This window comes from Pogoniulus pusillus, chromosome 25 (assembly GCF_015220805.1).
Source record: "Pogoniulus pusillus isolate bPogPus1 chromosome 25, bPogPus1.pri, whole genome shotgun sequence".
In the NCBI taxonomy this organism is placed as follows: domain Eukaryota; kingdom Metazoa; phylum Chordata; class Aves; order Piciformes; family Lybiidae; genus Pogoniulus; species Pogoniulus pusillus.
The window spans coordinates 7,221,375-7,246,338 of record NC_087288.1 but is presented as its reverse complement, the minus strand read 5'-3'; the positions used below and the strand labels follow the sequence as shown (position 1 = coordinate 7,246,338).

The window sequence follows — 24,964 nt, the reverse complement described above, 5'->3', positions numbered from 1 at the left end:
TATCATATCCTTTCAAACCTTGAAACCTACACCTTCCACTTGCCTTTGCTTCACAAGGCTTAAAAATGCAAATACAGTTTTAAGGAGCTACCTTCTAAATATTCAGCTGAATAGCTTGTTCTGAGAGACAGATTTTTCTGATGGGCCTGTACTGAGATGAAAACAGAGTCTCATATTATGTAAGCATCGTTTCAAAGCACTCTCAACATATCTGTTAAACCAGGCTGTTCTATGCTATAAGGAGAAACACTTTCTGTTACTGCTTCTTGCCTTTCCTACAAAGGGATACATGAGAGCTTGGAGATATTATTTCTGGAACAGAACACAGAAAACTGCAGCCTAGAAGGCAGTTCAAACAATGAATAGCAGGCCATCGTTCACACAACCACAGAAACATCCAGGTTGGGAAAGATCCTCAAGATCACCAAGTCCAACCAATAACCCTATTCTACAAGGTTCATTGTGCACTGCATCGCATCCAGTTCTGGTGTCCCCAGCACAAGGAGGACACAGAGCTGTTGGAATGAGTCCAGAAAAGGCTACAAAGATGATCCAAGGGCTGGAGCACCTCTGCTGTGAGGATAGGCTGAGGGAGCTGGGGTTGTTCAGCCTTGAGACCTTAGAGCTGGCTTCCAATAGCTGAAGGGATCCTAGAGGAGGGCTGCAGAGCAACACTTCTTAAGAATGTGTAGTGACAGGACAAGGGAGAATGGTTTGAAGCTGAGAGAGAGCAGGGTTAGAGTTGATCTTTGAGAGTTTGAGGCCAGGTTGGATGAGGCCTTTAGCAGCCGAGTCTAGTTCAGAGGTGTCCCTGCCCGTGGCAAGGGGGTTCAAGTAGACCTGGGGGTACTGGTAGATAGTAGCTGAACATGAGCCAGCAGTGTGCCCAGGTGGCCAAGAGAGCCAATGACATCCTGGCCTGCATCAGGAACTGTGTGGTCAGTAGGACAAGGGAGGTTATTCTGCTCCTGTACTCAGCACTGGTCAGGCCACACCTTGAATGCTGTGTCCAGTTCTGAGCTCTTCAATTCAACAGAGGTGTTGAGGTGCTGCAATAAGTCCAGAGAAGGGCAACAAAGCTGGTGAGGGGTCTGGAACACAGCCCTGTGAGGAGAGGCTGAGGGAGCTGGGGGTGTCGAGCCTGGAGAAGAGGAGGCCCAGGGGTGACCTCATTGCTGCTTACAACTACCTGAAGGGAGGCTGTAGCCAGGTAGGGGTTGGACTCTTCTGCCAGGCAACCAGAAACAGAACATGGGGACACAGTCTCAAGTTGTGCCGGGAGTGGTCTAGGCTGGATGTTAGGAAGAAGTTGTTGGCAGAGAGGGTGATTGGCATTGGAATGGGCTGCCCAGGGAGGTGGTGGAGTGGCAGTGCCTGGAGGTGTTCAAGAAAAGCCTGGCTGAGGCACTTAGTGCCATGGTCTAGTTGATTGGCTAGGGCTGGGTGTTAGGTTGGACTGGATGATCTTGGAGGTCTCTTCCAATCTGGTTGATTCTATGATCTCTTAGGTCCCTTCCAATCTAAGCCATTCTATGACTATGATACAAATGGATAGTTCATTCTATAAACTAGGGGATATTTTATATCTGCTGACTTCTTTGCCCCTTCACAGCAAACTAAAATCAAAGACATTTCACAGTAAAAATAAAAACCAAACAACCCCCACCTACCAGACAGTGTTAGAGCTGTTCAGCTGCTAGTGCAGCAGCAGCATTCACAGCTCAGGGCCAGTTGTCATATTAAAAATACTTCACTGTTAATTACTTGGGCATTAAATCAGTTTATCACCTTTACATTATCTAGCATGAAACTCAGTGGCAGCTGGGCACTTGCTGTTGCTGTTTTGCAGCTGTCGTGTGGCATTTATTAAGGAGCTTTTTCTTAGTGCTTGCTGCAAATTACATTGTTCCTTTGAACTTTCTTACTTGTCCCTTTTAGCCAACTAAAAGCAAACTTGATCTTGGCTGTGTTTTTCATGCAAAGGTCACTGGACTTCATTTTGTCCCCTCCCACAATTTAACTGATGACAGACTGCAAGCACAAAATTTCTTAGGAGGATGCTTTCTCTTGTTGTGGGCAATGCCTGGGGACTTGCCTTTGGGATAATATCCTTGACTTAAAATTCTTGCATTTGATGCAGAATCAGAGTGGAAAGACCTTGAGATGAGAGTGAACTACAGCTCTGAACACAACACTGAAGACGCTCAGTTAAATGGCATGGTGCTGGCCATAGTCAAATGATCACAGAGCTACAGAAACATTCTATCTGGAAAAGACCCTCTAGATCCCCAAGTCCAACTGATATTCCTACTCTATGAGGTTCATCCTAAACCATATCCCCAAGCACCACATCCTAACAAAAAGGATGTGTGCGATCCTCACTGCAGAACCTCTCCTCTTGCTAGACCAAGGTGCTCAAGTCCCTTATCCAACCTGCTCTTAGAACACTTTTGGGTTTGGATCCTCCACAACCTCTCTATTCCAGTGCCTAATCACAGAATGGCTTAGGTTAGAAGAGACCTCAGAGATCATATGCTCCAAACCTCATTCAAGATGCTCTTGAAATACCCCAGGGAGAATTATCCACAGCCACCCTGGGCAACCTATTCTGGAGTCTCATCACCCTACAGAAGAGGATGAAGAACTCTATAATAGGTTGCAGATGCCTCCTCTTTGGAGATGTTCAAGGTCAAATTGGATGAGGCCTTGAGCAACCAAGTCTAGTTGAGAGTCATCCCTGCCCAGGTAGAGGATTTGGAGCAGATGATCTCTGAGGTCCTTTCTAACCTAAGCCATTCTATGTTTACAGCACTAAGTTGTAAAGGCACCGTGGCAGGTAGCCACACACAGTCACTGAGGCAGATATTAACTACACATATTATGTTCTGAATTATGGCATTATTATTCCTTCTTTGGATTTTGATTGGTCACATTTATGATTGTGAAATGGTCCCTGACCAGCCTCATAAATAGTGTTACACTGGGTTTGATGAGATTGTCTACGTGAAGGAATAAAACTGCTCTGATGGACAAGAAAAACAGCAAGCTAAAATAGCAGAGCTTTTGGGTTTGCAAAGGCTTTCTTTTGGTTTTCTTTCTCTTTTTATCTAAGTGAAATCCCCCATGGAAACACACAACAAGAAAGTTCCTGGCAAGTCTGGGAAGGTATGTAAATAAATTCATAAAAGAAAAAAATAAAGCAGGAAAAAAAAAGAGAGAGAACTTAAAAGCCTGTGCTTCCCAGCAGCTCAAAGAAATCCAACTCTCACGATTCTTACACAACAGATTATAGCAGACAGCCCTCCCTAGCAGACAGTGTTTTTATTTAATATGGCTGCCATCTAAAATGGTATGTGTGGGGGTTAATGTTCCCTAGAGAATGCAGTTAGAATTTACTTGCCAAAGGAAAAAAAAAAAAGGAAGAAGAAAAAAAATACAAAAAAGAAAAAAAAAGAAAAGGAAGAAAGAAAAAAAGATCAAAATCACAGCAATTCATTGTAGAGTGCAGCAGGAAAGCAACGGTAAAGCTGTGAAATCAAATAGCCTGAATCTCAGCTCTGACCCTTATGAATAATAAAAAGTAACTAAAGTTCATTTCTTCTACCAGATGGAAAAGATTGAGGGAGCTGGTGCTTAGTTAAAACCCCCTCACCTCATGGCTTCAACCACCAGCATCTGTTGGATGGTGAATACCAGACAAGCCTGCTGGGAAAGAGCCTATAGTAGGCAACCTGATACCAAAGACAGTTCTTTTCCTAGGGAATGAGTCTCTGTGGGAGCTCTACGGCTGCTAGTGAGGTAGCAGCAATCATTCATAGATTCATAGAATGGCTTAGGTTGGAAGGGACCTTGAAGATCATTTAGTTCCAAGCTCCATGCCATGCACAAGGACAACTTCCGCTAGCCCAGGCTGCTTAGGGCTCCATATCCAAACTGGCCTTGAACACCTCCAGGGAGGGGGCATCCACAATCTCCGTGGGCAACCTGTTCCAGTGCCTCCCCACCCTCACTGAAAAGAATTTCTTCTTAATCTGCAGTCTAAATCTGTCCTTCCTCAAGCTTAACTTCAAACATTTAAAAATTAAAAATCAAAATTTCAAAGCCTGATGAGTCCATCTGGATACTGCTGTCACATCCACCCACTGGTTTTGCCTCTGCTTCCCCTCAGACGTGTTCTTCTGCACCCAAGACTCTGCACTGGGATGCACAGGAGGTCCCTGACAAGACAAAGCCACATGCAGCAAGAGCACAGTGCAAAGCAGGCAGCAAAATCTGCTCCTCCAGCTTTTCCTCCCTGCTTTCCAGTCTTGCAGCAGCCGACCTTGTGTGCTGCCTTCCCCCATCACGCCCTCACATCTTGCCCTCTGGCTACACAGCCTCTCACAGTCACTGGACTGTGAAATAGCTCTTTTTTCATTTGTGTCTCCTTGAGGAGCTGTAATGCAGGTGCAGAGAAGGAGGTGAGAGGTTGTGCCAGCACAGAGGAGCACTGCGATCCTTCCCTAGCTGCGCTGGTGGAAACGTTTCCCAGCAGCAATGCAGAGGGGAAGAAGGAGCAGGGCATGGCCAGCCCCACTCAATCCACCAAAGAACAACAAAGCTGCAGGCTCCTGCCTGCCCTGCCCAGCCCAGCAACAGGCATGCAGATGCTGCTAAGCGCAGTCATCCTTTTATGCTGCCCTCAATGTTGTTATCTAGCAGCAGGAAACCCCCAGAACCTGCTGAGGCTGAAAATAATGCTTTGCCCATGGGGTCAGCTCTCCTGATCTCTTTTTCATCCCATTTGCTTTATCCACTTGGGCAGCTAAGGGCAGAGGAAAGGATTTTGCCACTGCTGCTAACCTTGTGTTGTCTGTCCCCTTCTCTTGGAAGGTGGACTGTGTTAGCCATGTACCCCAATGTGGTGGACAACTATTTCTAGAGGCTGCCTTACCTTTGAGAATGGTGTCACCTTCAGGACCAGGGAAGGTGGAAAAAGAGTTCAACTTCTTTACTATGAGGATGGAGAAACCTTGGAACAGGTTGCCAGGGGAGGTACTAGAAGCCCCATCCTTGGAGACATACAAGGTCAGGCTTGACAGGGCTCTGAGCAATCTTGTGGTAATTGGGGATGTTCCTACTTACTGCAGGGGGTTTGGACAAGATGATCTTTAGAAGTCCTTTCCAAGCCAGTGCATTCTATCCTTCTGTCAAGGGTGCTGCGCTTGGCTTCTCTCTTCCCCTCACAGAAAACTGCCCTCTCTCCCATTCTCAGGTGAGTTACACAGCCAGGAGAGCACAGCCAGTCCCACCCCACATAAACACCTGCTCCCAGGAGAGTGCTGATGACATCCTGGGTGGGAAAGCACAGTCTCCTGCAGTCGGCAGAAGACAGAATTAATGACCTATCCTTGCCTGATTATTTGAGGGTTTGAGCATCTGGTTTTGACAGAGAAAAAATGTGAAGTCTCTGCTCAGTGTCTGATGTTGAACAGAGGCTTCATGTCTACAGGAATTTTAGTCCAGCACTTTTGATGAGCCCTCTATTCCCCCCCCCAGTAAGGAGATATCTCTGCTCTTGTAGAAACCATTCTGCAAAGAACTTTGAGGAAACCCTTGATAACTCTTTCCCTTCCTTAAAAACAGCCCCTTTGCTTGACAGACTGATATCAAGACTTCAAATTGGAGCTGGGTGAAATGTTCAGATCAAAAAGGATGAATTTATCTTTGCAGTAATCTATATCTGCTATGTCAGACACTGTGCTGCAGCATGTCCTGCTGTGTGCAGTGTGCCACTTAGAAAGCAATGATAAACCTTTTCTGATAGTGCCTAGCACAAAGTGTTTACCAGAATATAGATTGCTGTGAGATGTAGTTAGAAGTTGCTCAGAAATAAGAGATCAGGGAGGCTGACCATTTGTGAGGAGGTCAGGGATGCTTTTTTTTTCTGAGGGGTTGCTTATTTTTCCCTTTTTTTCTGCCTTTTTTTCCCCCAGCAGCATCTAAGTGCAATAAAATATCAGAGTGAGAAAGAATTGCTATAGCAACAAAGTATGTTCTCCTAATTGAGGCTGTGTGCAACAGTCAACCTTCACGAGAACTTTAAGAGGAAGGAATAAAATCCATCACCCAAGCAAGAAAAGGAAAAACATTAAAAATTAAGACTTTATTGTTCTATGATTTATGTTTACTTCATGTCTGTAGATGATCTAGGGAACTTTTTAGTACTTTGCTGCTCCTATCAACTGCTTCACAAACAAATCTTCAAGAGTTTAGATAAACAATGGTGTGAATAATCTATTAGCAGTATCATCGAATCAACCAGGTTGGAAGAGACCTCCAAGATCATCCAGTCCAACCTAGCACCCAGCCCTAGACAATCAACCAGACCATGGCACTAAGCGCCTCATGCAGGCTTTGCTTCAACACCTCCAGGGACAGTGACTCCACCACCTCCCTGGGCAGCCCATTCCAATGCCAATCACTCTCTCTGACAACAACTTCCTCCTAACATCCAGCCTAGACCTCCCCCAGCACAACTTGAGACTGTGTCCCCTTGTTCTGTTGCTGGTTGCCTGGCAAAAGAGACCAACCCCACCTGGTACAACCTCCCTTCAGGTAGTTGTAAGCAGCAACAGCTTTGTCGCCCTTCTCTGGATACGTCCCAGTATCTCAACATCTCTCTTGAATCGAGGGGCTCAGAACAGAGCACAGTACTCAAGGTGTGGCCTGACCAGTGTTGGGTACATAGAATTGTTCAGGTTGGAAAAAGCCTCTAAAACAATACCATAGAGCCCAAACATCAATCCAACACCACCGTGGCCATTAAACCATGTCCCCAAGTGCTATGTCTCCACATTTTTTTAACACCTGCAGGTTTGGTGACTCTACCATTTCCCTGGGCAGCCTGTTCCAGTGCCTGACCACTCTTGCAGGGAAATTTGTTTTTCCTAATATCTGACCAAAACCTTGCCTGGTGTAACTTGAGGTCATCTACTTTAGTTCTGTCACTTGATATTAGAGAGAAGAGATCAGCCCCTATCTCACTTCAACCCTCTTTCAGGGAGTTGTAGAGAGCGGTGAGGTCTCCCTTCAGCCTCTTCCAGACTAAACAACCCCAGTTCCCTCAACCATTTCTTACAAGATCTGTTCCCCAGGCTCTTCATCAGCTTTGTTGCTCTGGACTGCATTCCACAGAAGTGTTATCACTACAGATGTGAGGAATGACAAGATTACAGCAGGACAGGAGACCATAGGTAAAACAGAAGTTAAGACTGCTATATTCCCAAGGCACAGCAAGAGGCCACCCTTCCTGTCCAGACTTATAATGACAAAGAAAAAACACCAAAAAATGGAGAGTGAGAAGGGAAACTGTCCCAGGGAGGGAGTAACAAGCTCAGGATCACTCAGCAAGGCAGTGGTAACATCAGAAGCAGCATTCAGGTCGCAGTGCTCCTCTCGCTGCCCATCATCTATTACAGCTGTGCAGAAACTAATCATGATGTTCTTAAGCACTTATGATTGACACCTACCTTAGGGTGGGCTACGTGTACGTTGGTGTCTGACTTCATCATGGCTGTTAAAATGTCCTGGGTAACTGCTGCATCCATGCTCCATCACTGAGCTCTGATCAGCGTTCGTCCTCTCCAGGATACCTTTTGTTATTTCCTTCTGCTCTGTGCCTCAGACTGTGGGACCAGTCACATTAGGGAAAAGGAAGTCTGCAAAACTGGAATGATTTTGCCTTCCATAATCATTGCACAGGACACCTGGAAAAGGAAAAAAGGGAAGATAAGGCATCTATCTTCAAGTCACAACTAGTTTTCTCCTCTGCTTCTGGCATGATGAATCACAGAATGGTAGGGGGGTTAAGTGACCTCTGGAGATCATCTAGTCCAAGCCCCTGCTTGGACTTGCTAAAGCAGGTTTGTCGAGAGCAGACTGCACAGGAACACTTCCAGGCATGTTTTGAAAGTCTCCAGAGATTGAGACTCCACAATCTCTGGGAAGTTCTTTTCAGTGCCTTGCCACACCCAAAGTAAAGAAGTTTCACCTTAAATTCAAGTATTCTAGTTTGTATCTCTTGCCCCTTATCCTATCACTGGGCACCACTGAAAAGAGCCCAACTCCCTCCTCTTGATCTCTGCCCTTCAGATATTTATAAGCATTGAAAATATCCCTTCTCAGGCTGCTCTTCTCCAGGCTAAACAGCCTCAAGTCTCTCAAAGTCCTCTTGTAAGAGAAATGCTCCAGTCCCACCAGCATCTTTGGTCTCTCTCCCATAGTTTCAGTGTTTTACACTGAGGGAGGCAGCCCTCATCCTTTGTGTCAATGTTATGCTGACTCTGCATGGCTTCTCAAATGATAACCTTGGTTAAGAGAAATTACTCCTTCTCCTCATGAACAAACTGCCATGCTGCTGAAGCAGGGGAAAGGAGCAGTGAAGAGCTGGGTTCCACCCTCCTTTGGCTACTCAAGACAGGGAATAGCAAAAGTATGTAGTGAAGGAGGAAAATGTAAAAGCTCTTTTTAAGGATTCTGTCCCCACAGAGAAAATATTTCTGCCTTATCTTTGCAATGAAGCTCATTACATGATGTCCTATTTATGACTTGCAAGTCTCCATAACAAGCAAGCTCCCCAGAGGTAGAAAGATGAGCATGATTTGAATAGAGCTGTGTACAGCTCCATGTTCCTCCTTTAGCTATGACTTATCACAAAAAACCCAAACCAAACCCTTAGCAGCCTGGCTCAAGCAGCAAGGAACATCCTACAGCAAAGAAAAAGGAATCAGTTGAAGTTTCCTCACACGTGTGAAAGGCATTTGACTCTAAACTTTCTACTGAGGGTAGTGAGACACTGGCACAGGTTGCCCAGGGAGGTTGTGGATGCCCCCTCATGCCAGGTCAGATGAGGCCATCAGCAACCTGCTCTAGTGGAAGATGTCCCTGCTCATGGCAGGGGGGGTTGCAATTAGATGATCATTAGAGCCTCTTCCAGCTCAAGCCAGTCTGTGATGATGATGATGATGAAGATGACTAATGAGAGTTTATGCTCTACAACTCTTCTGACATAACTGGTGGTCAGAGAAGTTTTACTGTCTGGTTCTCCTACAAGTCCTTGAATGGAGGAGCTGTTAATACTGTATCTGCTTTAACATGATGGCATTTGAGAAAAGCAAAAACTAAGGACTCAAATAGAGGTGTTATAAAACAAAGCCATAAAAAGTGTCTCTTCCATTTACTTCATTTGCAGATGATCTCATTTGTATTGTGGGCACAGATTTACCCTGTTCAGATCAAATTTCTAGGAATAGAAGGAGGAAAAAAAAAAACAAAACCCCAAACCCCAAACTGTTACTGTGATAAACACCCACAATTATAGCACTTGATTTTCTCTTCCATAATTTAGCACAGCTTCAGCTGGTAAACTATCATTTCTCAGGAAAGGAAACTGTAAACCCAGACTTTCTGTACAACAGTTTGCAAGGTGTGTGCTGCGTTCTTCTGACTCACCCACGTCGCTCAGTGGTGCATTAAGCAGTCTCAGAACAAAAGAATCATTTAGGTTGGGAGGGACCTTTGAAGTGGATTTAGTCCAACCTCCCCTGCAGGCAGCATCTTCGACTAGAGCAGATGGCTCAGAGCCCCAGACAACCTGAGCAGCAGTGTGCTCAGGAGAGCCAATGGCATCCTGGCCTGGATCAGGAACAGCGTGGTCAGTAGGACAAGGGAAGTTATTCTTTCCCTGTACTCAACAAAGGTCAGGCCACACTTTGAGTGCTGTGTCCAGTTCAGTGACCATCAATTCAAGAGAGATGTTGAGATACTGGAATGACTCCAGAGAAGGGCACTCTCCCTAGAGGTGTTGAAGAAAAGCCTGCATGAGGCACTTAGTGCCATGGTGTAGTTGATTGGACAGGGCTGGGTGCTAGGTTGGACTGGATGATCTTGGAGGTCTCTCCCAACCTGGTTGATTCTATGGTTCTATTAGGTTGCAGACCTAACAATGACATTGCAGTACCTGAGGGAGGCCTACAAGAAAGATGGAGAGAGACTGCTCATAAAGGACTGCAGTGATGGAATGAGGGGCAACAGCTTCCAACTAGAGAAAAGCAGATTCAGATTGGATGTTAGGAATAAGTGTGGGTAGTGGTACATCAGAACAGATTGCCCCAGGCAGGTGGTTGGGGCCCCATTCCTGGAAATATTCAAGGTGAGGCTCAACAGGGTTCTGGGCAGCCTGATCTTGTTGAGGATGCTCTTGACAACTGCAGAAGGGATTGGATGATGTTTGGAGGTCCCTTCCAACTGAGACAACTGGTTTTATGATTCACATATCTACTATTTATCACATTCAGGGATGCCTTTTCTTTAAAGGTGCTTTGCAAAGGATTTACAAACATCTAACATCTGAAACCAACACGACAGCTTGTGATTAAAAGTCTCCACAGCATAACTGTAAAGATACAAATCTGCATCATCACAATTGGAATACAGCACAGGAAGATCACTGCAAAGTTACTAATGCTTTAGGGAATACCCTTCAGGTGACCATAGCACCTATTGGTGTTCATTTTCTTATAGGATCACACAAAGAGGTCTCAAGAGTGGCACACTTCACAGCAGCCAGAGGTGATGCTGAAATGCAACTGCACAGAACTGGAGTGAGGTAAAGTTTCAATTCAAGGGTGTCTGTGCTGTTTTTATCGCCCTTTTTCATCAATATTCTTGCAATACTCAGCTTCTCCTCAGCGAGAAGATGGTTCCACTACCTTCAGAAAGCCACTATCTTTGTGGCTTTGTGCTAGACTCTTTCAAGCAGTCAAGAGGTCCTTCTTGAACTGAGTGGCTCGGAACTTGACACAATACTCCACATGCAGCCTCACCAGGGCAGAGCTTACACTACTATTATTTAATTTAATCTAAGCAGAGATCTTTCAGGCAACACAGGAGAGATATTTGAGCATCAGCTTTCATCTTCCCACGACGGCCAAAAAACGATCCTCCCAAAAGAACAACCATATCTAAACTCTCATCTATCCAAAGAGGCACTTCTTATCACCTCCAGTGGAGTTCCACTTAGGACTGTTCCTCACCTCAATAAACTCACTTGGCTTTTAATAAGTTTGCAAACGCAAGGATTCATTTTGAGAAGTAGGTGCTTGTGCTCCTCTCACTATTTGTACTTGCTGCCCCCTTCCCTTGCCTCAATTCCCCTGCCCTCACTCAGCATCCTCCACGATGTAATCTTATCTCTCCATAACAGATAAACAGGTCCCTCCAGATGCTGTGCCAGTGCCACTGCTGCAGGAATAAACTGGCAAGTAGAGAAGGAATAAACACAGAGTTACTGAACAAAGAAAGAAATGCTTCTTCCAGACACTAACTACATCACCTTTACCACCCTCAGGTCAGAAAACAGTAAGTTGTTTCTGAACTTCCCTCCATCTGGAAGTGCAATTATGGTAGTTAATCTTAAAATGCCTTTGGCAGCTGTCATCTCTTCTCTTTTTTTTTTTGTTTCTTCCTTTTTTTTTTACACATTATCCTTAAAACTTTTTTAATGGTAGATACACATGTGGTGAGAAATAATAGCCCTCTGTGTAGCAAGCCATACACACACTTGGTCCAATTCATTTTCACAGTGTTTTTCTCTCCTTCTGAGGTTACTATCGTGGAAGAGAATGAAAGCTGAGCCATTATATCACAGCTTAAATGTAGCAGCAAAATGTGCCTTTATTATAAAAACCTCACACACCACAAAACAACCAAAACCAACACAGAAGTGTGCAGGATGCTAATGGTGATCAAAAGATGTTTTGTCTCATAAAACCTAGCCTAATCCCAGCTCAGCATTTACTGCACAGGCCCTTCCAGGCTTCAGCCAGCCCCTGCCATGGACAAGAAAGGAGTTAGACTCTGCACAAATCAAAACCTCCAGGTTTGAAGTCAGGTAAGAGCTGTGGCGCTAAGACAAGCAAGGAGGCTGAAAGAGCTGGAAGCCTTCAGCTTGAGACAACACAGTTGATGTGCTGCTCTTTGTCCTCAACAATTTCGCCTTGATTTAACCAGCATCAGGCAGGGACAGGCTGTGAATCAGAGGAACTTCATTCCGTGAAAGAAGGAGCCCGTGTGGCCAAGAAGGACAAAAACATCCTGGCCTGGATCAGGAGTGGTCCAGCCAGCAGGAGTAGTCCAGCCAGCAGGAATAGGGAAGTGGTTGTGTCCCTGTACTCAGCACTCCTCAACCTTAATGCTGTTGCCTCTCATCCTATCACTACATGGCAAAAGGGAATGTTGCTTCCAGGGAGAAATATTATTTCCAATTCAGCAAGTGTTGCTTCCAGCAAAGGTCACCATTACGTCTGGATGTGCAAATGCACTGTACATACAGCAGTTCCATATCAACACTGTATCTCAGAAAACGAGGCCATTATACTGATCCCACTTAGGACTTTCAGGAGACATTTAAAACATGTATTCATAAGCCTTGTTGTAGCTCTTACATGTTTTAACAAAATGCTCAAAGGATTTCATCTTGGCGTTTTCAAGGTAGTTTTATGATTTTACCATTAGCCTCTCTGTAGTACTTTGTAATGTCAAATTTTGACACCCCCCCCAAAGTATATTTGTTTCAGAAACTGAAAGAAATTAAAAATAGAAGTCCCAGCATATGTTGCTGGAAGAAAAAATGAAGGTCAGGCAATGCTGGACAGCCAGAGCCACCAAATGATTAAAGTTAGCTCCAGACTGCAGCACGTGGCTGCACACTGCTGCTTGCACAACAGAGATCTCTGCAGTGCACAAATGACTACTCCTCATTGATTAAGCTTAGGGTAATGCAGGATCTGTGTGTGGGCTCACTTGCAGCTGACTGACAGTCACAATACACCGTTTATCAGCTGGGAATTGTTGTAGAGATTGAAAGCAACGGAGCCATTTATAAGGAATTCCTTCTGCTGAGCACGTTTTGACTAGAAAAAGAGATAACAGGAATAATGTGAAACAGAATTCAAGCTTAATATTTCAAAGCCCTTGAGGGTCTGATTAGACTGTCTGTTCATAACCTCTTACTAAACTAAACTGATGGTGCTCCTCATGAAAACAGCACTAAGAAGGTCATGGAATGGCTCAGGTCAGAATGGATCTCAGAAATCATCTATTCCAACTCCCTGCCATGTGCAGGGATACCTCTCAACTGGACTTGACTGCTCAAGGTCTTGTTCAACCTGGCCTTGAATACCCCCAAGGTGGAGGTATCCACAACCTCCCTGAGGTTGTATTCCAGAGTCTCACTACGCTTGTACTGAAGAACATCTTCCTAAGAGCCACTCTAACCCTGCTCTCTCTCAGCTTCAAACCATTCTTCCTTGGCCTGCCTCTACACACCCTTTTCCTAACGGTCCTAAGTCCCTCTGCAGCCTTCCTGTAGGATCCCTTCAGCTATTGGAAGGCAGCTCTAAGGTCCCCCCAGAGTCTTCTCTTCTCTAGGCTGAACATCCCCAGCTCCTTCAGCCTGTCCTCACAGCAGAAGTGCTCCAGTATCTGCAATCTGTACAAAGCAAGACTCTATGAAACACCTGATGTGCAAGCAAGAAAAAAAGATAATCTTATTTAACAGAAGAATTAGATAAGGGTGAAAAATGTAGATATTAAAGCAGACTAAAATTCATATTGGCACAACATTTTGATTTCAGTTGTAAATTTTCTAAGTAGATTGCATTTGCTGGGCAAATGACTAATTATATGCTTCTGACTCTAGAGTCTTTAGCCCAAATAATGCTCTCAGTTACCCAAATATAAATCTCAAGTAAGTCTATTGATGTCACCATCGAGTTATGGCAGCTTCCCTGAGAGCAGAAGATGATTCCTTGTTTACAAAATTAAGCTCTGAAATGTACATCTGTGCATGCATTTTGATTTGCCAATAAAATGCTCTCAAGGAGCTAAATTTATGCAAAGGAGAGCTATAGAGTTTTGAATTTGTTCAAGATTTTGTAGCCTTTTACAAGAAGGTGCTCAAAAAAAACCAAAAAAACAAAAAACCAACCCAACAATATGGAATATAAGAGGAATAAATTTGCAATAGTTTTGTATTTCACTGAGTCTTTGTTCTCTGTGTGCATTTAACTGACTGCTCCCCTAAGAACAAAGAATATCTATGACCCAGTCACTGTGTTGGACTGCCTTACAAATAACAAAACATTTCTCCCCAAAACAGCTGAGGGAAGAAGAGAGAGAGCATTACTGAATCATAACTAACCCATCATGGAGTTAGGAGAAATTGATGCAATTGAGAATAACCTGGCAGAAAAGGATCTGGGAGTGCCGGTGGGTGAGAAGCTGGACATGAGCCAGCAATAGGCACTTGCAGCCCAGAAGGGCAATGGCAGCCTAGGATGCACAAAAGGAAGTGTGGCCAGCAGATGGAGAGAGGGGATTCTGCCCTCTGCTTTGCTGAGAGCTCAGCTGCAGTGCTGAGTCCAGCTCTGGGGCCCCAAACACAAGACAGACATGGACCTGCTGGAGCGTGTCCAGAGGAGGTCACCACAATGATCAGAGGATTGGTCCACCTCTGCTATGAAGACAGGCTGAGAGAATTGGAGCTGTTCAGCCTAGAAGGGAGAAGGCTCCAGGGAGACCTTAGAGCTGCATTTCAATATCTGCAGGAGACCTACAGGAAGGATGAGGAGGGGCTGTTTAGAAGGGCCAGTGGTGATAGGACAAGGGTCATTGATTTGAAACTGGAGCAGAGGAGATTTACGTTGGACATCAAGAGGCAGTTCTGCAAAAAGAGAGATGAAATACTGAGGTTGCCCAGGGATGTGGGTGAGGCACTGTCTTTGCAGACATTCAGGATCAGCCTTGATATATCCTTAGGCAGCCTGATCTAGTTAGAGATGTCCCTGATGACTGCGGTGGACAAGATGACTTTTGAGGGTCTCTTCCATCCTGATGCAATCTGTGAAACCATAAGGTGAGCCAAATGCCTGGCTGACAGTGTAAGATGACACAGGATCAGAGAATTAAGCAGGTTGGAAGAGACCTCCAACATCATCCAGTCCAACCTAGCACCCAGCCCTAGACAATCAACCAGACCATGGCACTAAGTGCCTCATCCAAGCTTTTCTTCAACACCGCCAGGGACGGTGACTCCACCACCTCCCTGGGCAGCCCATTCCAATGCCAATCACTCTCTCTGCCAACAACTTCCTCCTAATATCCAGCCTAGACCTCCCCTGGCACAACTTCGGACTCTGGACCCTTGTTCTGTTGCTGGCTGTCTAATGTAGATGTAGACAAGTAGAGAAATGAGTTCTCCTGCACTAGTTCTTCTGTAGCACAAATTCTTCACAAGAATCCCAGATCAAGACACAAAAATTAAGCCAGAGGAACTGTTGTCTTAAGCAGCTTTAGTTTACACCTTCAGGTACAGCGGCACCGGGTGTCTTATATGGCTTCTTGTAATTTGTTTCCCATCACCAAAGGCAGAACAATTTCTAAAGGACCTCTGCTCCTTTTCTCTGCATGGCAAGTATCAGCACTGCAGGTGAGGTCTTTGGGGAGTGCATTCCAGCAAATAAAAAACACATCAGTCTTTTGATATAAGGATCACCTGCAGGCTTTTGCCAATTTTTATGCTAAAACCAAATCCATTTAAAACAAACCTTAAGGGGTGGATGAAGGAACTCATTTTTAAACTAGGCATTGAGGAAAAGCAGTCAAGAAAGGAAAACACAAGCCATTTTTCTCAAAGAAACAAGACATCCAATCCAGAATCAATGTATCTATAAATTATCATCTATTACCTTAAACACAAAAATCTTTCTAACCTGCCATTGCAACCCAGTAGCCATTCTCCTTCAGGCTGCAGAATCATACTTTTGCTAATGGCAGGACCTTGCCAGTTGTCAAGAAGTAAGCATTGCTAGCATGTTCTGGGGTAGTGAAGGTAACAGAAATGACAGGTGTTTGCTTGTGCTGCCAAGTCTCACACTACTTACTCTTAAGAATCTCTGCTTGGGCTAAATTAAACAATAACAGTGTAAACTCTGCCCCAGAGAGGTCACAGCTGGAACACTGTGTCAAGTTCTAGGTCACTCAGTTCACCAAGGGCAGGAAACTGTTTGGAAGAGTTCAGTGCAGAGCCACACAGATGCTGCAGGCAGCAGAACATCTCCCTGTGAGGGATGGCTGAAGGAGCTGGGGGTCTTCAGCTTGGAGCAGAGGAGCCTGAGGGGTGACCTCATTCATGTTTATAAAATGTGCAAGGCAGTGTTGGGAGGACAGAGCCAGGCTCTGCTCAGGGATATCCAATGACAGGACAAGGCGCAATGGGTGCAAGGTGCAGCAGAGGAGGTTCCACCTCAACATAAAAACTTTATCTCTGTGAGAGTGCCAGAGCCCTGGAGCAGGCTGCCCAGAGAGGTTGTGGAGTCTCCCTCTCTGGAGGCTCTCAAAACCCACCTGGATGTGTTCCTGTGTGACCTGCCCTAGGTGATGCTGCTCTGGTAGAGGGGGTTAGACAGGATGATGTTCCTAACATTCTGTGAATCTAGTGTAAGGTCTACTGACTCACATCCTGCTCTTGCAGCCTCCTTGACACTGGGCAGTGCAAGGAGAAAAATGGCAAAATAATTTCAAATCAGCCACAGCTACATGAACTGGAGCAAAACTCCAATGAAGCTCTGTCAGTCAAATTGATTTTCATAGTGCAGAGAATATAGGAATAGGGCAATCCATAAATTCACCATCAGCATCTTACGGATTAGCAACAGATACATCTGGAGCCAGAGTGCTGCGCGTGAGGGCAACCAACTCCATGCACACAGCTGTGGGAGCTGCAACCATGCTTCCCTCTCAGGGTAAAGGTAGTCTCATTGTCTGGAATGCTATGGAATTTTTGGAGAGACTTGAATGTAGCTGCTGGTGGCAAAATGTTTGAACAGGCTGCCCAGGAATGTGGTTGAGGTCCTGTCTCTGAAGACATTCAAGATCAGATTGAATGTGGCCCTGGGCAGCCTGATCTAGTTGGAGGTGTCCCTGATGACTGAAGGCAGTTGGACAAGGTGACCTTTGAGGACTCTTTTCAACCCAGTGCAATCTGTGAATCCGTGGTGTTGGCAGTCAGTATCTCCTCATGCTTGGCTCCCAGCTACCTTTGGAGACTGCTGTTTGTGCACCTCAGAGATGCTGACTCTATATTTTTTGAGGTGTTTTCACCTCCTGCTTGGTTTCACAAAGGAAACATTTTCAGGCTGCACTGTCCAAAGAACCCATCAATGGAGATCACACAAGGAACTCTTGAATTGTATGCACCAAACATCCATATGACTTGGTGCCTGCTGCATTGCCCAGTATTTCTTTGTTCATTTGCAAGATGAACTTTCCAAGAGAAGCAGAGTGTGATCTGAACTGTTCTATTAGAGGTGGATAGTAGTCAAACTGGAATCTGCTCTTCATTTACTAAATAAATACAATCCTTCCACACCTCCTCACAATCTTCCCTCAGTTCCCACACAGCATCTTTCCTCACAGCACCATTCTGCATTGCATATAGCCAGGAAAGGCAGGATTTTGTCTTTTCCTGAAAAAAAGATGAACCCATCAGCTACTGATACGAAGAAAGTAATGATCAGATGCCTACTAAAACTGGAAAAACATGCAAAAGATACAATTCCATAGTTCAGAGACTAACTCAGTACAGCAGATCCCTGATCTCCCAAGTTCTATAATGTAAATCATCTCAAGCAGTGTTTATACAATTGCAAACCATCATCATTCCAGGGAAATCTGACATAAGGAAAGAATTCTTTACAGTGAGAATGGTAAAGTAATAGAACAGGTTACCTAGGGATGTGGTTGAGGCTCCATCCCTAGAGATATTCAAGATTAGACTCAACGTGGCCTTGGGCAGCCTGACCTAGTTGGAGGTGTCCCTGCTGACTGCAGGGAGGATTGGACAAGACTACCTTTTAGGGTCCCTTCCTACCTAATGCAGTCTGTCAATCTGTGAAAATTCTTCAGTGAGGCTTTTTAACATCAGGACTGGAAATGGAAAATCTCCAAGCACACTACCAAAACCCAAACAACCAAGCTAGGGAATAGTAGTGCTCCTCCAAGAGGGAAGAAAAATGCTTTCCAATTCTGAACGTGGCAGAGGTTTTGCATTTTCAAATGACTAAAGAAGTAATTAAGTCATCTTGATAGAACGCTTCTGAAGAAAAGAAAGGATATAAATAAGTTCTCAATCCTGTGTCTCAGATGAGGAGTCACACAGTGCATTGAGGAGATTTTTCAGGCTGCACTTCAGTGCTTCTCCCTCAGCATAGTGCTGTCTTTACGGAGAATTGATCAGCTGCAAACAAATGGCATGCAGCACTCCTGATATTTGTACTGCACAAAAGGTGGAAAAAACTGATCCTCAGCCTGGGAAGCTTGCTTCAAGCAGGCACCCCAGAGCAGAAGATACTTTTGCCACATCACTGCACCGTGAGACAAGCAGACGTGTGTCTGTGGCAAGCAGGTTTCTATGGATATCAGGCTCCCAGGTGCTTCACAGTGTTTTCAGAGCTAACATCACAGAGCAGTGCCACGAAAAGCTTCTGTCATAGAATCGCCGTGGCTGCACCTGCTCAGCCTCCCGTGCTGTTGTAGTAGGAGTCAGCTAGGTGGTGCTCACGGGGTGGCAGCTGATGTGTGAAGCCTGCACTGGGGTTGTGATCCCAGCCTCTTCCCCCGCCTCCAAAGTCCCACACACCAGAAGCAAGTGAAAAACCAGGACCAGGATGAAGGTGATGATGGAGGGAAGTGAAATGAAACTGCATCTCAGATACTGTATAGGCACCGATCCTTACACTGGGGTTACTGAGTCTGGAGCAGAGGAGGCTGAGAGGAGACCTCATTGCTCTCTACAACTCAATGAAAGGAGGTTGGAGTGAGGCAGAAGTCAGTCTCTTCTTCCTAGTAACTACAATAAGATGAGAGGAAATGTCCTCAAATTACATCAGGGCACATTTAGGTTGGATATTACATGAAAAAGTCTTTTCTAAGACTGATCAGGAATTGAACACAATACTCAGGGAGTGCTCATCCCCAGAGGTGCTCAAGAAATGTGTGGACATGGCACTTAGGGACATGGTTTATTTGCCATGGTGGTGTTGGGTTGATGGTTGGACACAATGATCTTGGAGGTCTTTTCCAGCTGAAACAATTCTCTAACAGTGGCAATGGCTTTAAAGGTTGAGATGCAAGTATGAAGCTGGGGCTGGTTTCATTCTGTAGGAGCCAGCTCCTTCACTCCTACCTAGCTGCCTGAGAAGGCCACAGTAGTGATGACTTAGGAAGGAACTGCATAGCTGGAAACCTAACAACTGCAAGATGCTTTCCCTCTGACAAATAACAGCCTTAGCTGTAAGCTTCACCACAACCTGATGGAGCGTGCCTTTGTGGATGTTTGAAGCTAGGATTAATTGGTAGCTTTTAGCTGTTTGTGAAGTTGTCTAGTTTGGTGGATTAATTGTGTGCTGCAGAGGTAAGGCCTCACTGTGTAACTGCCAGCAAATCTGAAGGAAGCAAAGCTCTCAGGGATGGTAGACGAAGACACATTTTGGTGTGGACATACTGCTCAGGGGTCCAGTCAGTGGCAGAATGCTTTTGAATTCTTAAATCTGAAGATCTCATTTTGTCCCTTGGGCTGAAAGCTTGTATGTAAACTTCTTTTCAGATTATATGTGCACAAGTGTGGTGCTGTGAAAAAAAACCTGGATCATTTTACATTCACCTTATGTTTAGATGCCCAGAGGCACAGCTCCATAAAAATGTTGAACCTTAAACAAAAGCACCTTTTGAGCTGCAGGGAAACAAAATATTCTGAAAGCTACAGTTTATGATATTTATTTGTTATCTTTACTTAGCAAGAGAGGTTGATGAGTTAATTTTCAGTGGAGGTGCTAAATTACTTCATTGGGCTTCTGTTTGCTAAAGGAAGGATCATTTCCTGCTGATTTTATTGTACTACAGACCACACTCAGTACCTTCTATAGTCCTATACAAGATGTATATACTAATGTGCTCAGACCAGTTACTGCTGTCTTGCTGACCTGTAATTCTCACCAAGGAGACACTTCTAAGACTCTGAACACAATAAAAAGCCAGAATGCCTCTTGAAAGGAAGAGAACAGGAAAGGCACAGAAAAGGCACCCTGCACACTCCAGATTAAAGAGAGGGGTTTCGAAAGGAAAGTGGAACTAAATGCATTTGTGTTGGAAAATTAATAGGAAAAAAGCTGGCCTAATGCCTAAAGCTGGGAATATTTAAACTCTAGAGAATGCAAAACCTGAGTACACTCGGGATAGACATTATCGCCAGACTTCAAGCCTAGATTCACCTCACAACTTCATTATGAGCAGAAATCAAGCCCTGGAAACCTCTTTACTTGACCACTTTGATCAGCACGCTGCATGGCTGTGAAGCACCAGGGTATGGGGTTTCTCTCTAGGTGTGCTTGTCCATCCTGGAGACCACCTGAAGCCCCATGCTATGATGTTGAGCCCTTTGTGGCTCCACTGTCAACAGCTTTTCCACAGCACGCAGCTAAGTAATCACTTCTGTTACCTGGGCAGGACAAGGTCGTAACAGGAGTTGTGGTAAAGTTTTGTCTCAGCTGCACTGAGTTTAGGGAGTTGCACTGAAAGATGACTGGACAGATGTGTTGGGCTCAGTCTGGAAAACTCTTACACACACTGCTGGGAAGCTTCTATGACAGAGCTACAGCACTGGATGACGTGGGAAAAGCAACTGTCACTGTTTACCTGGACTTGAACAAGGCACCTGACACTGCTCCACATGACACCCTTGTCTCTAAGATGGAGAGATACAGATTTGATGGATGGACCACTCTGTGGATAAGGAACTGGCTAGGTGGTCACATTCAAAGAGCTGTGATTAATGGCTCGATGTCCATGTGGAGACAAGTGGAGTTTCTCAGCGATCTTTTCTGGATCCAGTGCTGTTTAACAGCTTTGTCAGCAATGTGGACAGTGGCATCAAGTGCACCTTCAGGAGGTTTGGCAAGGACATCAAGTGTGTGGTGACCTCACTCAAGGGAAGGGATGGCATCCAAAGGGACCTTGACAGGCTTGAGCAATGGGCCAGTGCAAACTGCAGGAGGTTTGACAATTCAAAGTGTAAGGTCCTACACTTGGGCAGAGAGGTTGGATTAGATGATCTCTGATGACTGTATGAAGCTATTAAGAAATTCAGGAAGTCCAAGTTCCCTTTGGCCAGCCATGTGTATTTATAAACAGTGCACACAAAAAGGTGTTGTCTGAGAGACTGACAGAGAAACAAGTAATCTGACTACACTTTTCAGACCTGCTTCTGTTGAGTACAATGCCTGGAGAAACGCTGCCTCTGCTGCCTCTTCAAGCTGAGCTCTCTTAGCCTTGCCTATGCTGTCTCTCTCAACTTCCTGACTGCTTTCTGTGCCTGAAGCTCACACAGCAGCATCAAACCTGTGTCCTAGCTTTTATGTTTGCACTAAGTCACTAAAAAGTCCACTGGGGCATAAAGATTCATTTTGTGCTGAAGGCTACCAGGTTAAGTAATAATTACTGTGGTGTACAGCAGCTTCTTTTACACCTCTTATTGCCTACACCATGTTACATTCTTGTTTCATTTAGCCTAAAGAAATGACAGAAAGCCTACCCATGAAGTTCAGCCATGTTCACAACTCACCAGTATCACACAGAGCAGCAATTACACCGAAAATAAAAGTTTCATCTTTACTCAAAGTTGGGCAGATGACTTGAAACAAATCCCTATACAAGGCTGCCAGCTATGAAAAATAATGCATGAAGGGATCAGCTGTAAAAAAGATCTCTAAGTACTGATATTATCTAAAGGAGAAGGTGAAATCCTGTCTGGCTATGGCAAGGAGAACAGGAAGCTGTGAGCAGTGCTTTATAGATCTATAGCCAACAGCCACCCAGAGCAGGAGGGCAGGACAGCTAAAATCTGACTCACCAAGCCACCACCCTCCAAAGCCTGAGGTCAGGCTACTGAAGCAGCAGCATATGCTTCAGCAAAGCTCCTTCGTGGTCAGACAGCAGGCCTCCTGAGCAGGGCTGGCAGAAACAGTCTTCTTGGAAAGCCTGTAGAAAGGGGGAAAAGAAGGGGAAAAGAGAGTCAAAGGCTCCAAGAGCTTTCTTCTGCCCATTAACCTTAGAGTCTTTAAACTTAGAATCAGCAGGGCACAGGTAATCACAGCAAATGGCCTTTTCATTTCTTCTGCTGGTTACACTTCAGGTTTGCTCAGACAGAGAGCTGCAAGGATAGATTTTCTTGATAGAGTAAGGCCATTCTTTGGCCTCAGGAGCCAAAGGACTCAAAGAAGTGATGGAATCCAGTTAAAATTATCGGGGAGTATTTAAAATGTTGGGGAGGGTTGAGACATCTTTGTGTGAAGATAATGATTGTGGACCTGAGAGCAGGTGTGTCAATGCGAACACGACACAGGAGGAGCAGAGATTTTCAGCCTGGAGAAGTGAAGGCTGGGGGAAGCTAAATGCTGTATTCAGCTGCCTTAAGGGGGCTGTAGATAAGAGAGCCAGACTTCTCAGTATCTCCCACTGAAAGGATGAGAGGCAATTGACTGCCTTGACAGCAAGTTAAGTGGGTGTACAGAAAAAAAAAACCACATTCTTCACTTGGAAGCAGGACCACCACTGGAGCAAGTGCTGAGAGAGGCTGGGGCATGTCTCCTCTTGGAGATTTTCAAAGAGCTTCTACTCCAATATGGAGCTGCAGAAGTCAAACTGAAAACTCAAACCTGAGACAGTTTATGGAGGAAGGTTGTAGACGCACATTCTGTTTCTGGTGCCACTGACATTTGTCTCCTGTCCTCCCCTGATGCTTTCCACCACACTTCAGGGTGCCATGGATGCAACAGGGTAACTCCAAATACATTCCTTAACCCAGCTGCCCTGAGAAAAGCATGTAGCATGGCTTAGCCCATTTTGTGTTTCAGCCTAGGGTAGCACAAAGTTAGGCAAAGTACACTTCTAATACCTTGGTGAAGAGGGTATCAGAGACCTGACCTGCAGGGCATAAACACAGGTCTAGGAGAAAAATCAATTCAGACAGATGGAAAATGACACAGTTTATGTTCTGTTATTGTTCTTTCCAGATGGCAAATAAATAAAAATCCCAACAGGTATATTTTTGGATAGACACAGCAGAAGCTCAGTTCACAGACAGCAAGACAAGAAACAGTGATTATTTGAATCACTCCACACTCTTCCCCATGCAATAGCTGGAGAGGCAGCACAGCATCAATATGAAGATGCCCTGACATGTAAGTGTCCATGCCTGGAACAACAAACAAGAACCAGAGATAAATGCTGGTGCATGATCAAGACAGGACACCCATGGAACGTGCACTAGCACATGGAAGCCAGCCCAGTGTGCACTGGCTGCCAGCAGCAGTAGACCACTGCAAAAGAGTCCTAGGCTAGGGCAAGTTAGGTAAAGGATGACCAGGATCCTTTCAAGCCACCTTAATCTGGTTTGCAAACAAAACCATTGTAGAATTGTTCTGGCTGGACATGGTCTGCCATCTCTACACATTTTTTTGAACACCTTTAAAGATAGTGACTCCCTTGTCTCCCTGGGCAGCCTATTCCAACCCCTGACCACTCTTGCAGGGAAGATTTTTTCCTTATCTCCAATCTAAACCTCCCCTGGCAAAGTTGAGGCCATTTGTTCTGTTTCTATCACTCGATACTAGGGAGAAGAGACCAACCTCCACCTCACTTCAACCTCCTTTCAGGGAGAGAAAGAAGGGATCACCATGGGGAGAAAGTCCAGGTCAAGAATGCAGGTGAAAGGGAGAGGAGACAAAAAGATTAAAAAACTCAGCTTCTGCATAGTGCATAATAATAGTAGTTACTGCTATTATTGTTGTTATGTACTCCAAGTGCAGAGTAGAGGAGAAGTACTGTGTGCAGCTCTGAAAACTGCAACACAGAAATTACATGGATCCCACGGAGAGAGTCTAGAGGATGGCCACCAGGATGACCAGAGGGCTTCAGCACCTCTCTTATAAGGACAGGCTGAGGGAGTCTCTTCAGTCTGGAGAAGAGAAGACTCTGGAAAGATCTTATAGAAACCTTCCAGTAGCTGAAGCGGGCTATAGGAAAGCCAGGGAGGGGATTTTTATAAGGGTATGTGGTGACAGGACAAGGGACAATGGTTTTAAGCTAAAGCTTAAGACAGGGCAGATTTAGACTGGACATTAGGAAGAAAATCTTCACTCTGAGGGTGGTGAGACATTGAAATAGGTTACCTGCAGAAGCTGAGGACGTCTCATCACTGCAAATGTGGAAGACCAGACAGAATGAAGCATTGAGCAACCTGGTCTAGTGGGAGGTACCCCTACCCATGGCAGGGAAGTTGGAACTAGATGATCTTTAAGATCCCTTCCAGCTCAAGCCATTCTATGAATACATCCTATGAATTACAACACAAAGAGGAGGCAAAATAAATAAGCAATGAAAGGGAAAATAATAACAGTATGAAGTGGTTGGGTTTTTAACTCCTGAGAGTTCAATTTAGGCACAGTGGTTATTGATTTAATTCACAGCACAAGCTCACACTGTTACAAGACAGCACAGAATAGTGGACATGGAACAGGGGAAATAAGAGAAAAATGGGTAAGTGGTTTTCTTTAACTAGTTTCATTTTGTTATGGCATTGTTGTCTGTATTGATCCTTCCTATTTATCAGCAAGCAGTAAAGCAGATTTATTCCAGAGAGGGTGAAAAAGAACAATTAATTTTGAAATTGTAATACTGTGGAGACATGAAACATCCAGGAGTTGGAGCACCTCATTCATGAGAATAGGCTGAGGGACCTGGCATTGTTCAGCCCAGACAAGAATAGACACAGGGGTGACCTTAGACCTGCCTTCCAGCACCTTAAGGG

The 24,964-nt window shown here is 45.0% G+C and overlaps 1 protein-coding gene across 2 annotated transcripts in view; it reads right to left on the bottom strand.

The window, feature by feature from the left end:
• The window catches only part of FSHR (follicle stimulating hormone receptor), a 326,011-nt gene that overhangs the window by 265,648 nt on the left and 35,399 nt on the right, over nt 1-24,964 (bottom strand). For both annotated transcript variants that reach the window (XM_064164314.1, XM_064164315.1), the window contains exons 2-3: nt 22,007-22,134; nt 7,512-7,748 (exon numbers count right to left, since the gene is read on the bottom strand). The gene's annotated coding sequence lies outside the window, so the exon portion shown is untranslated. The remainder of the gene's footprint in view (nt 1-7,511; nt 7,749-22,006; nt 22,135-24,964) is intronic.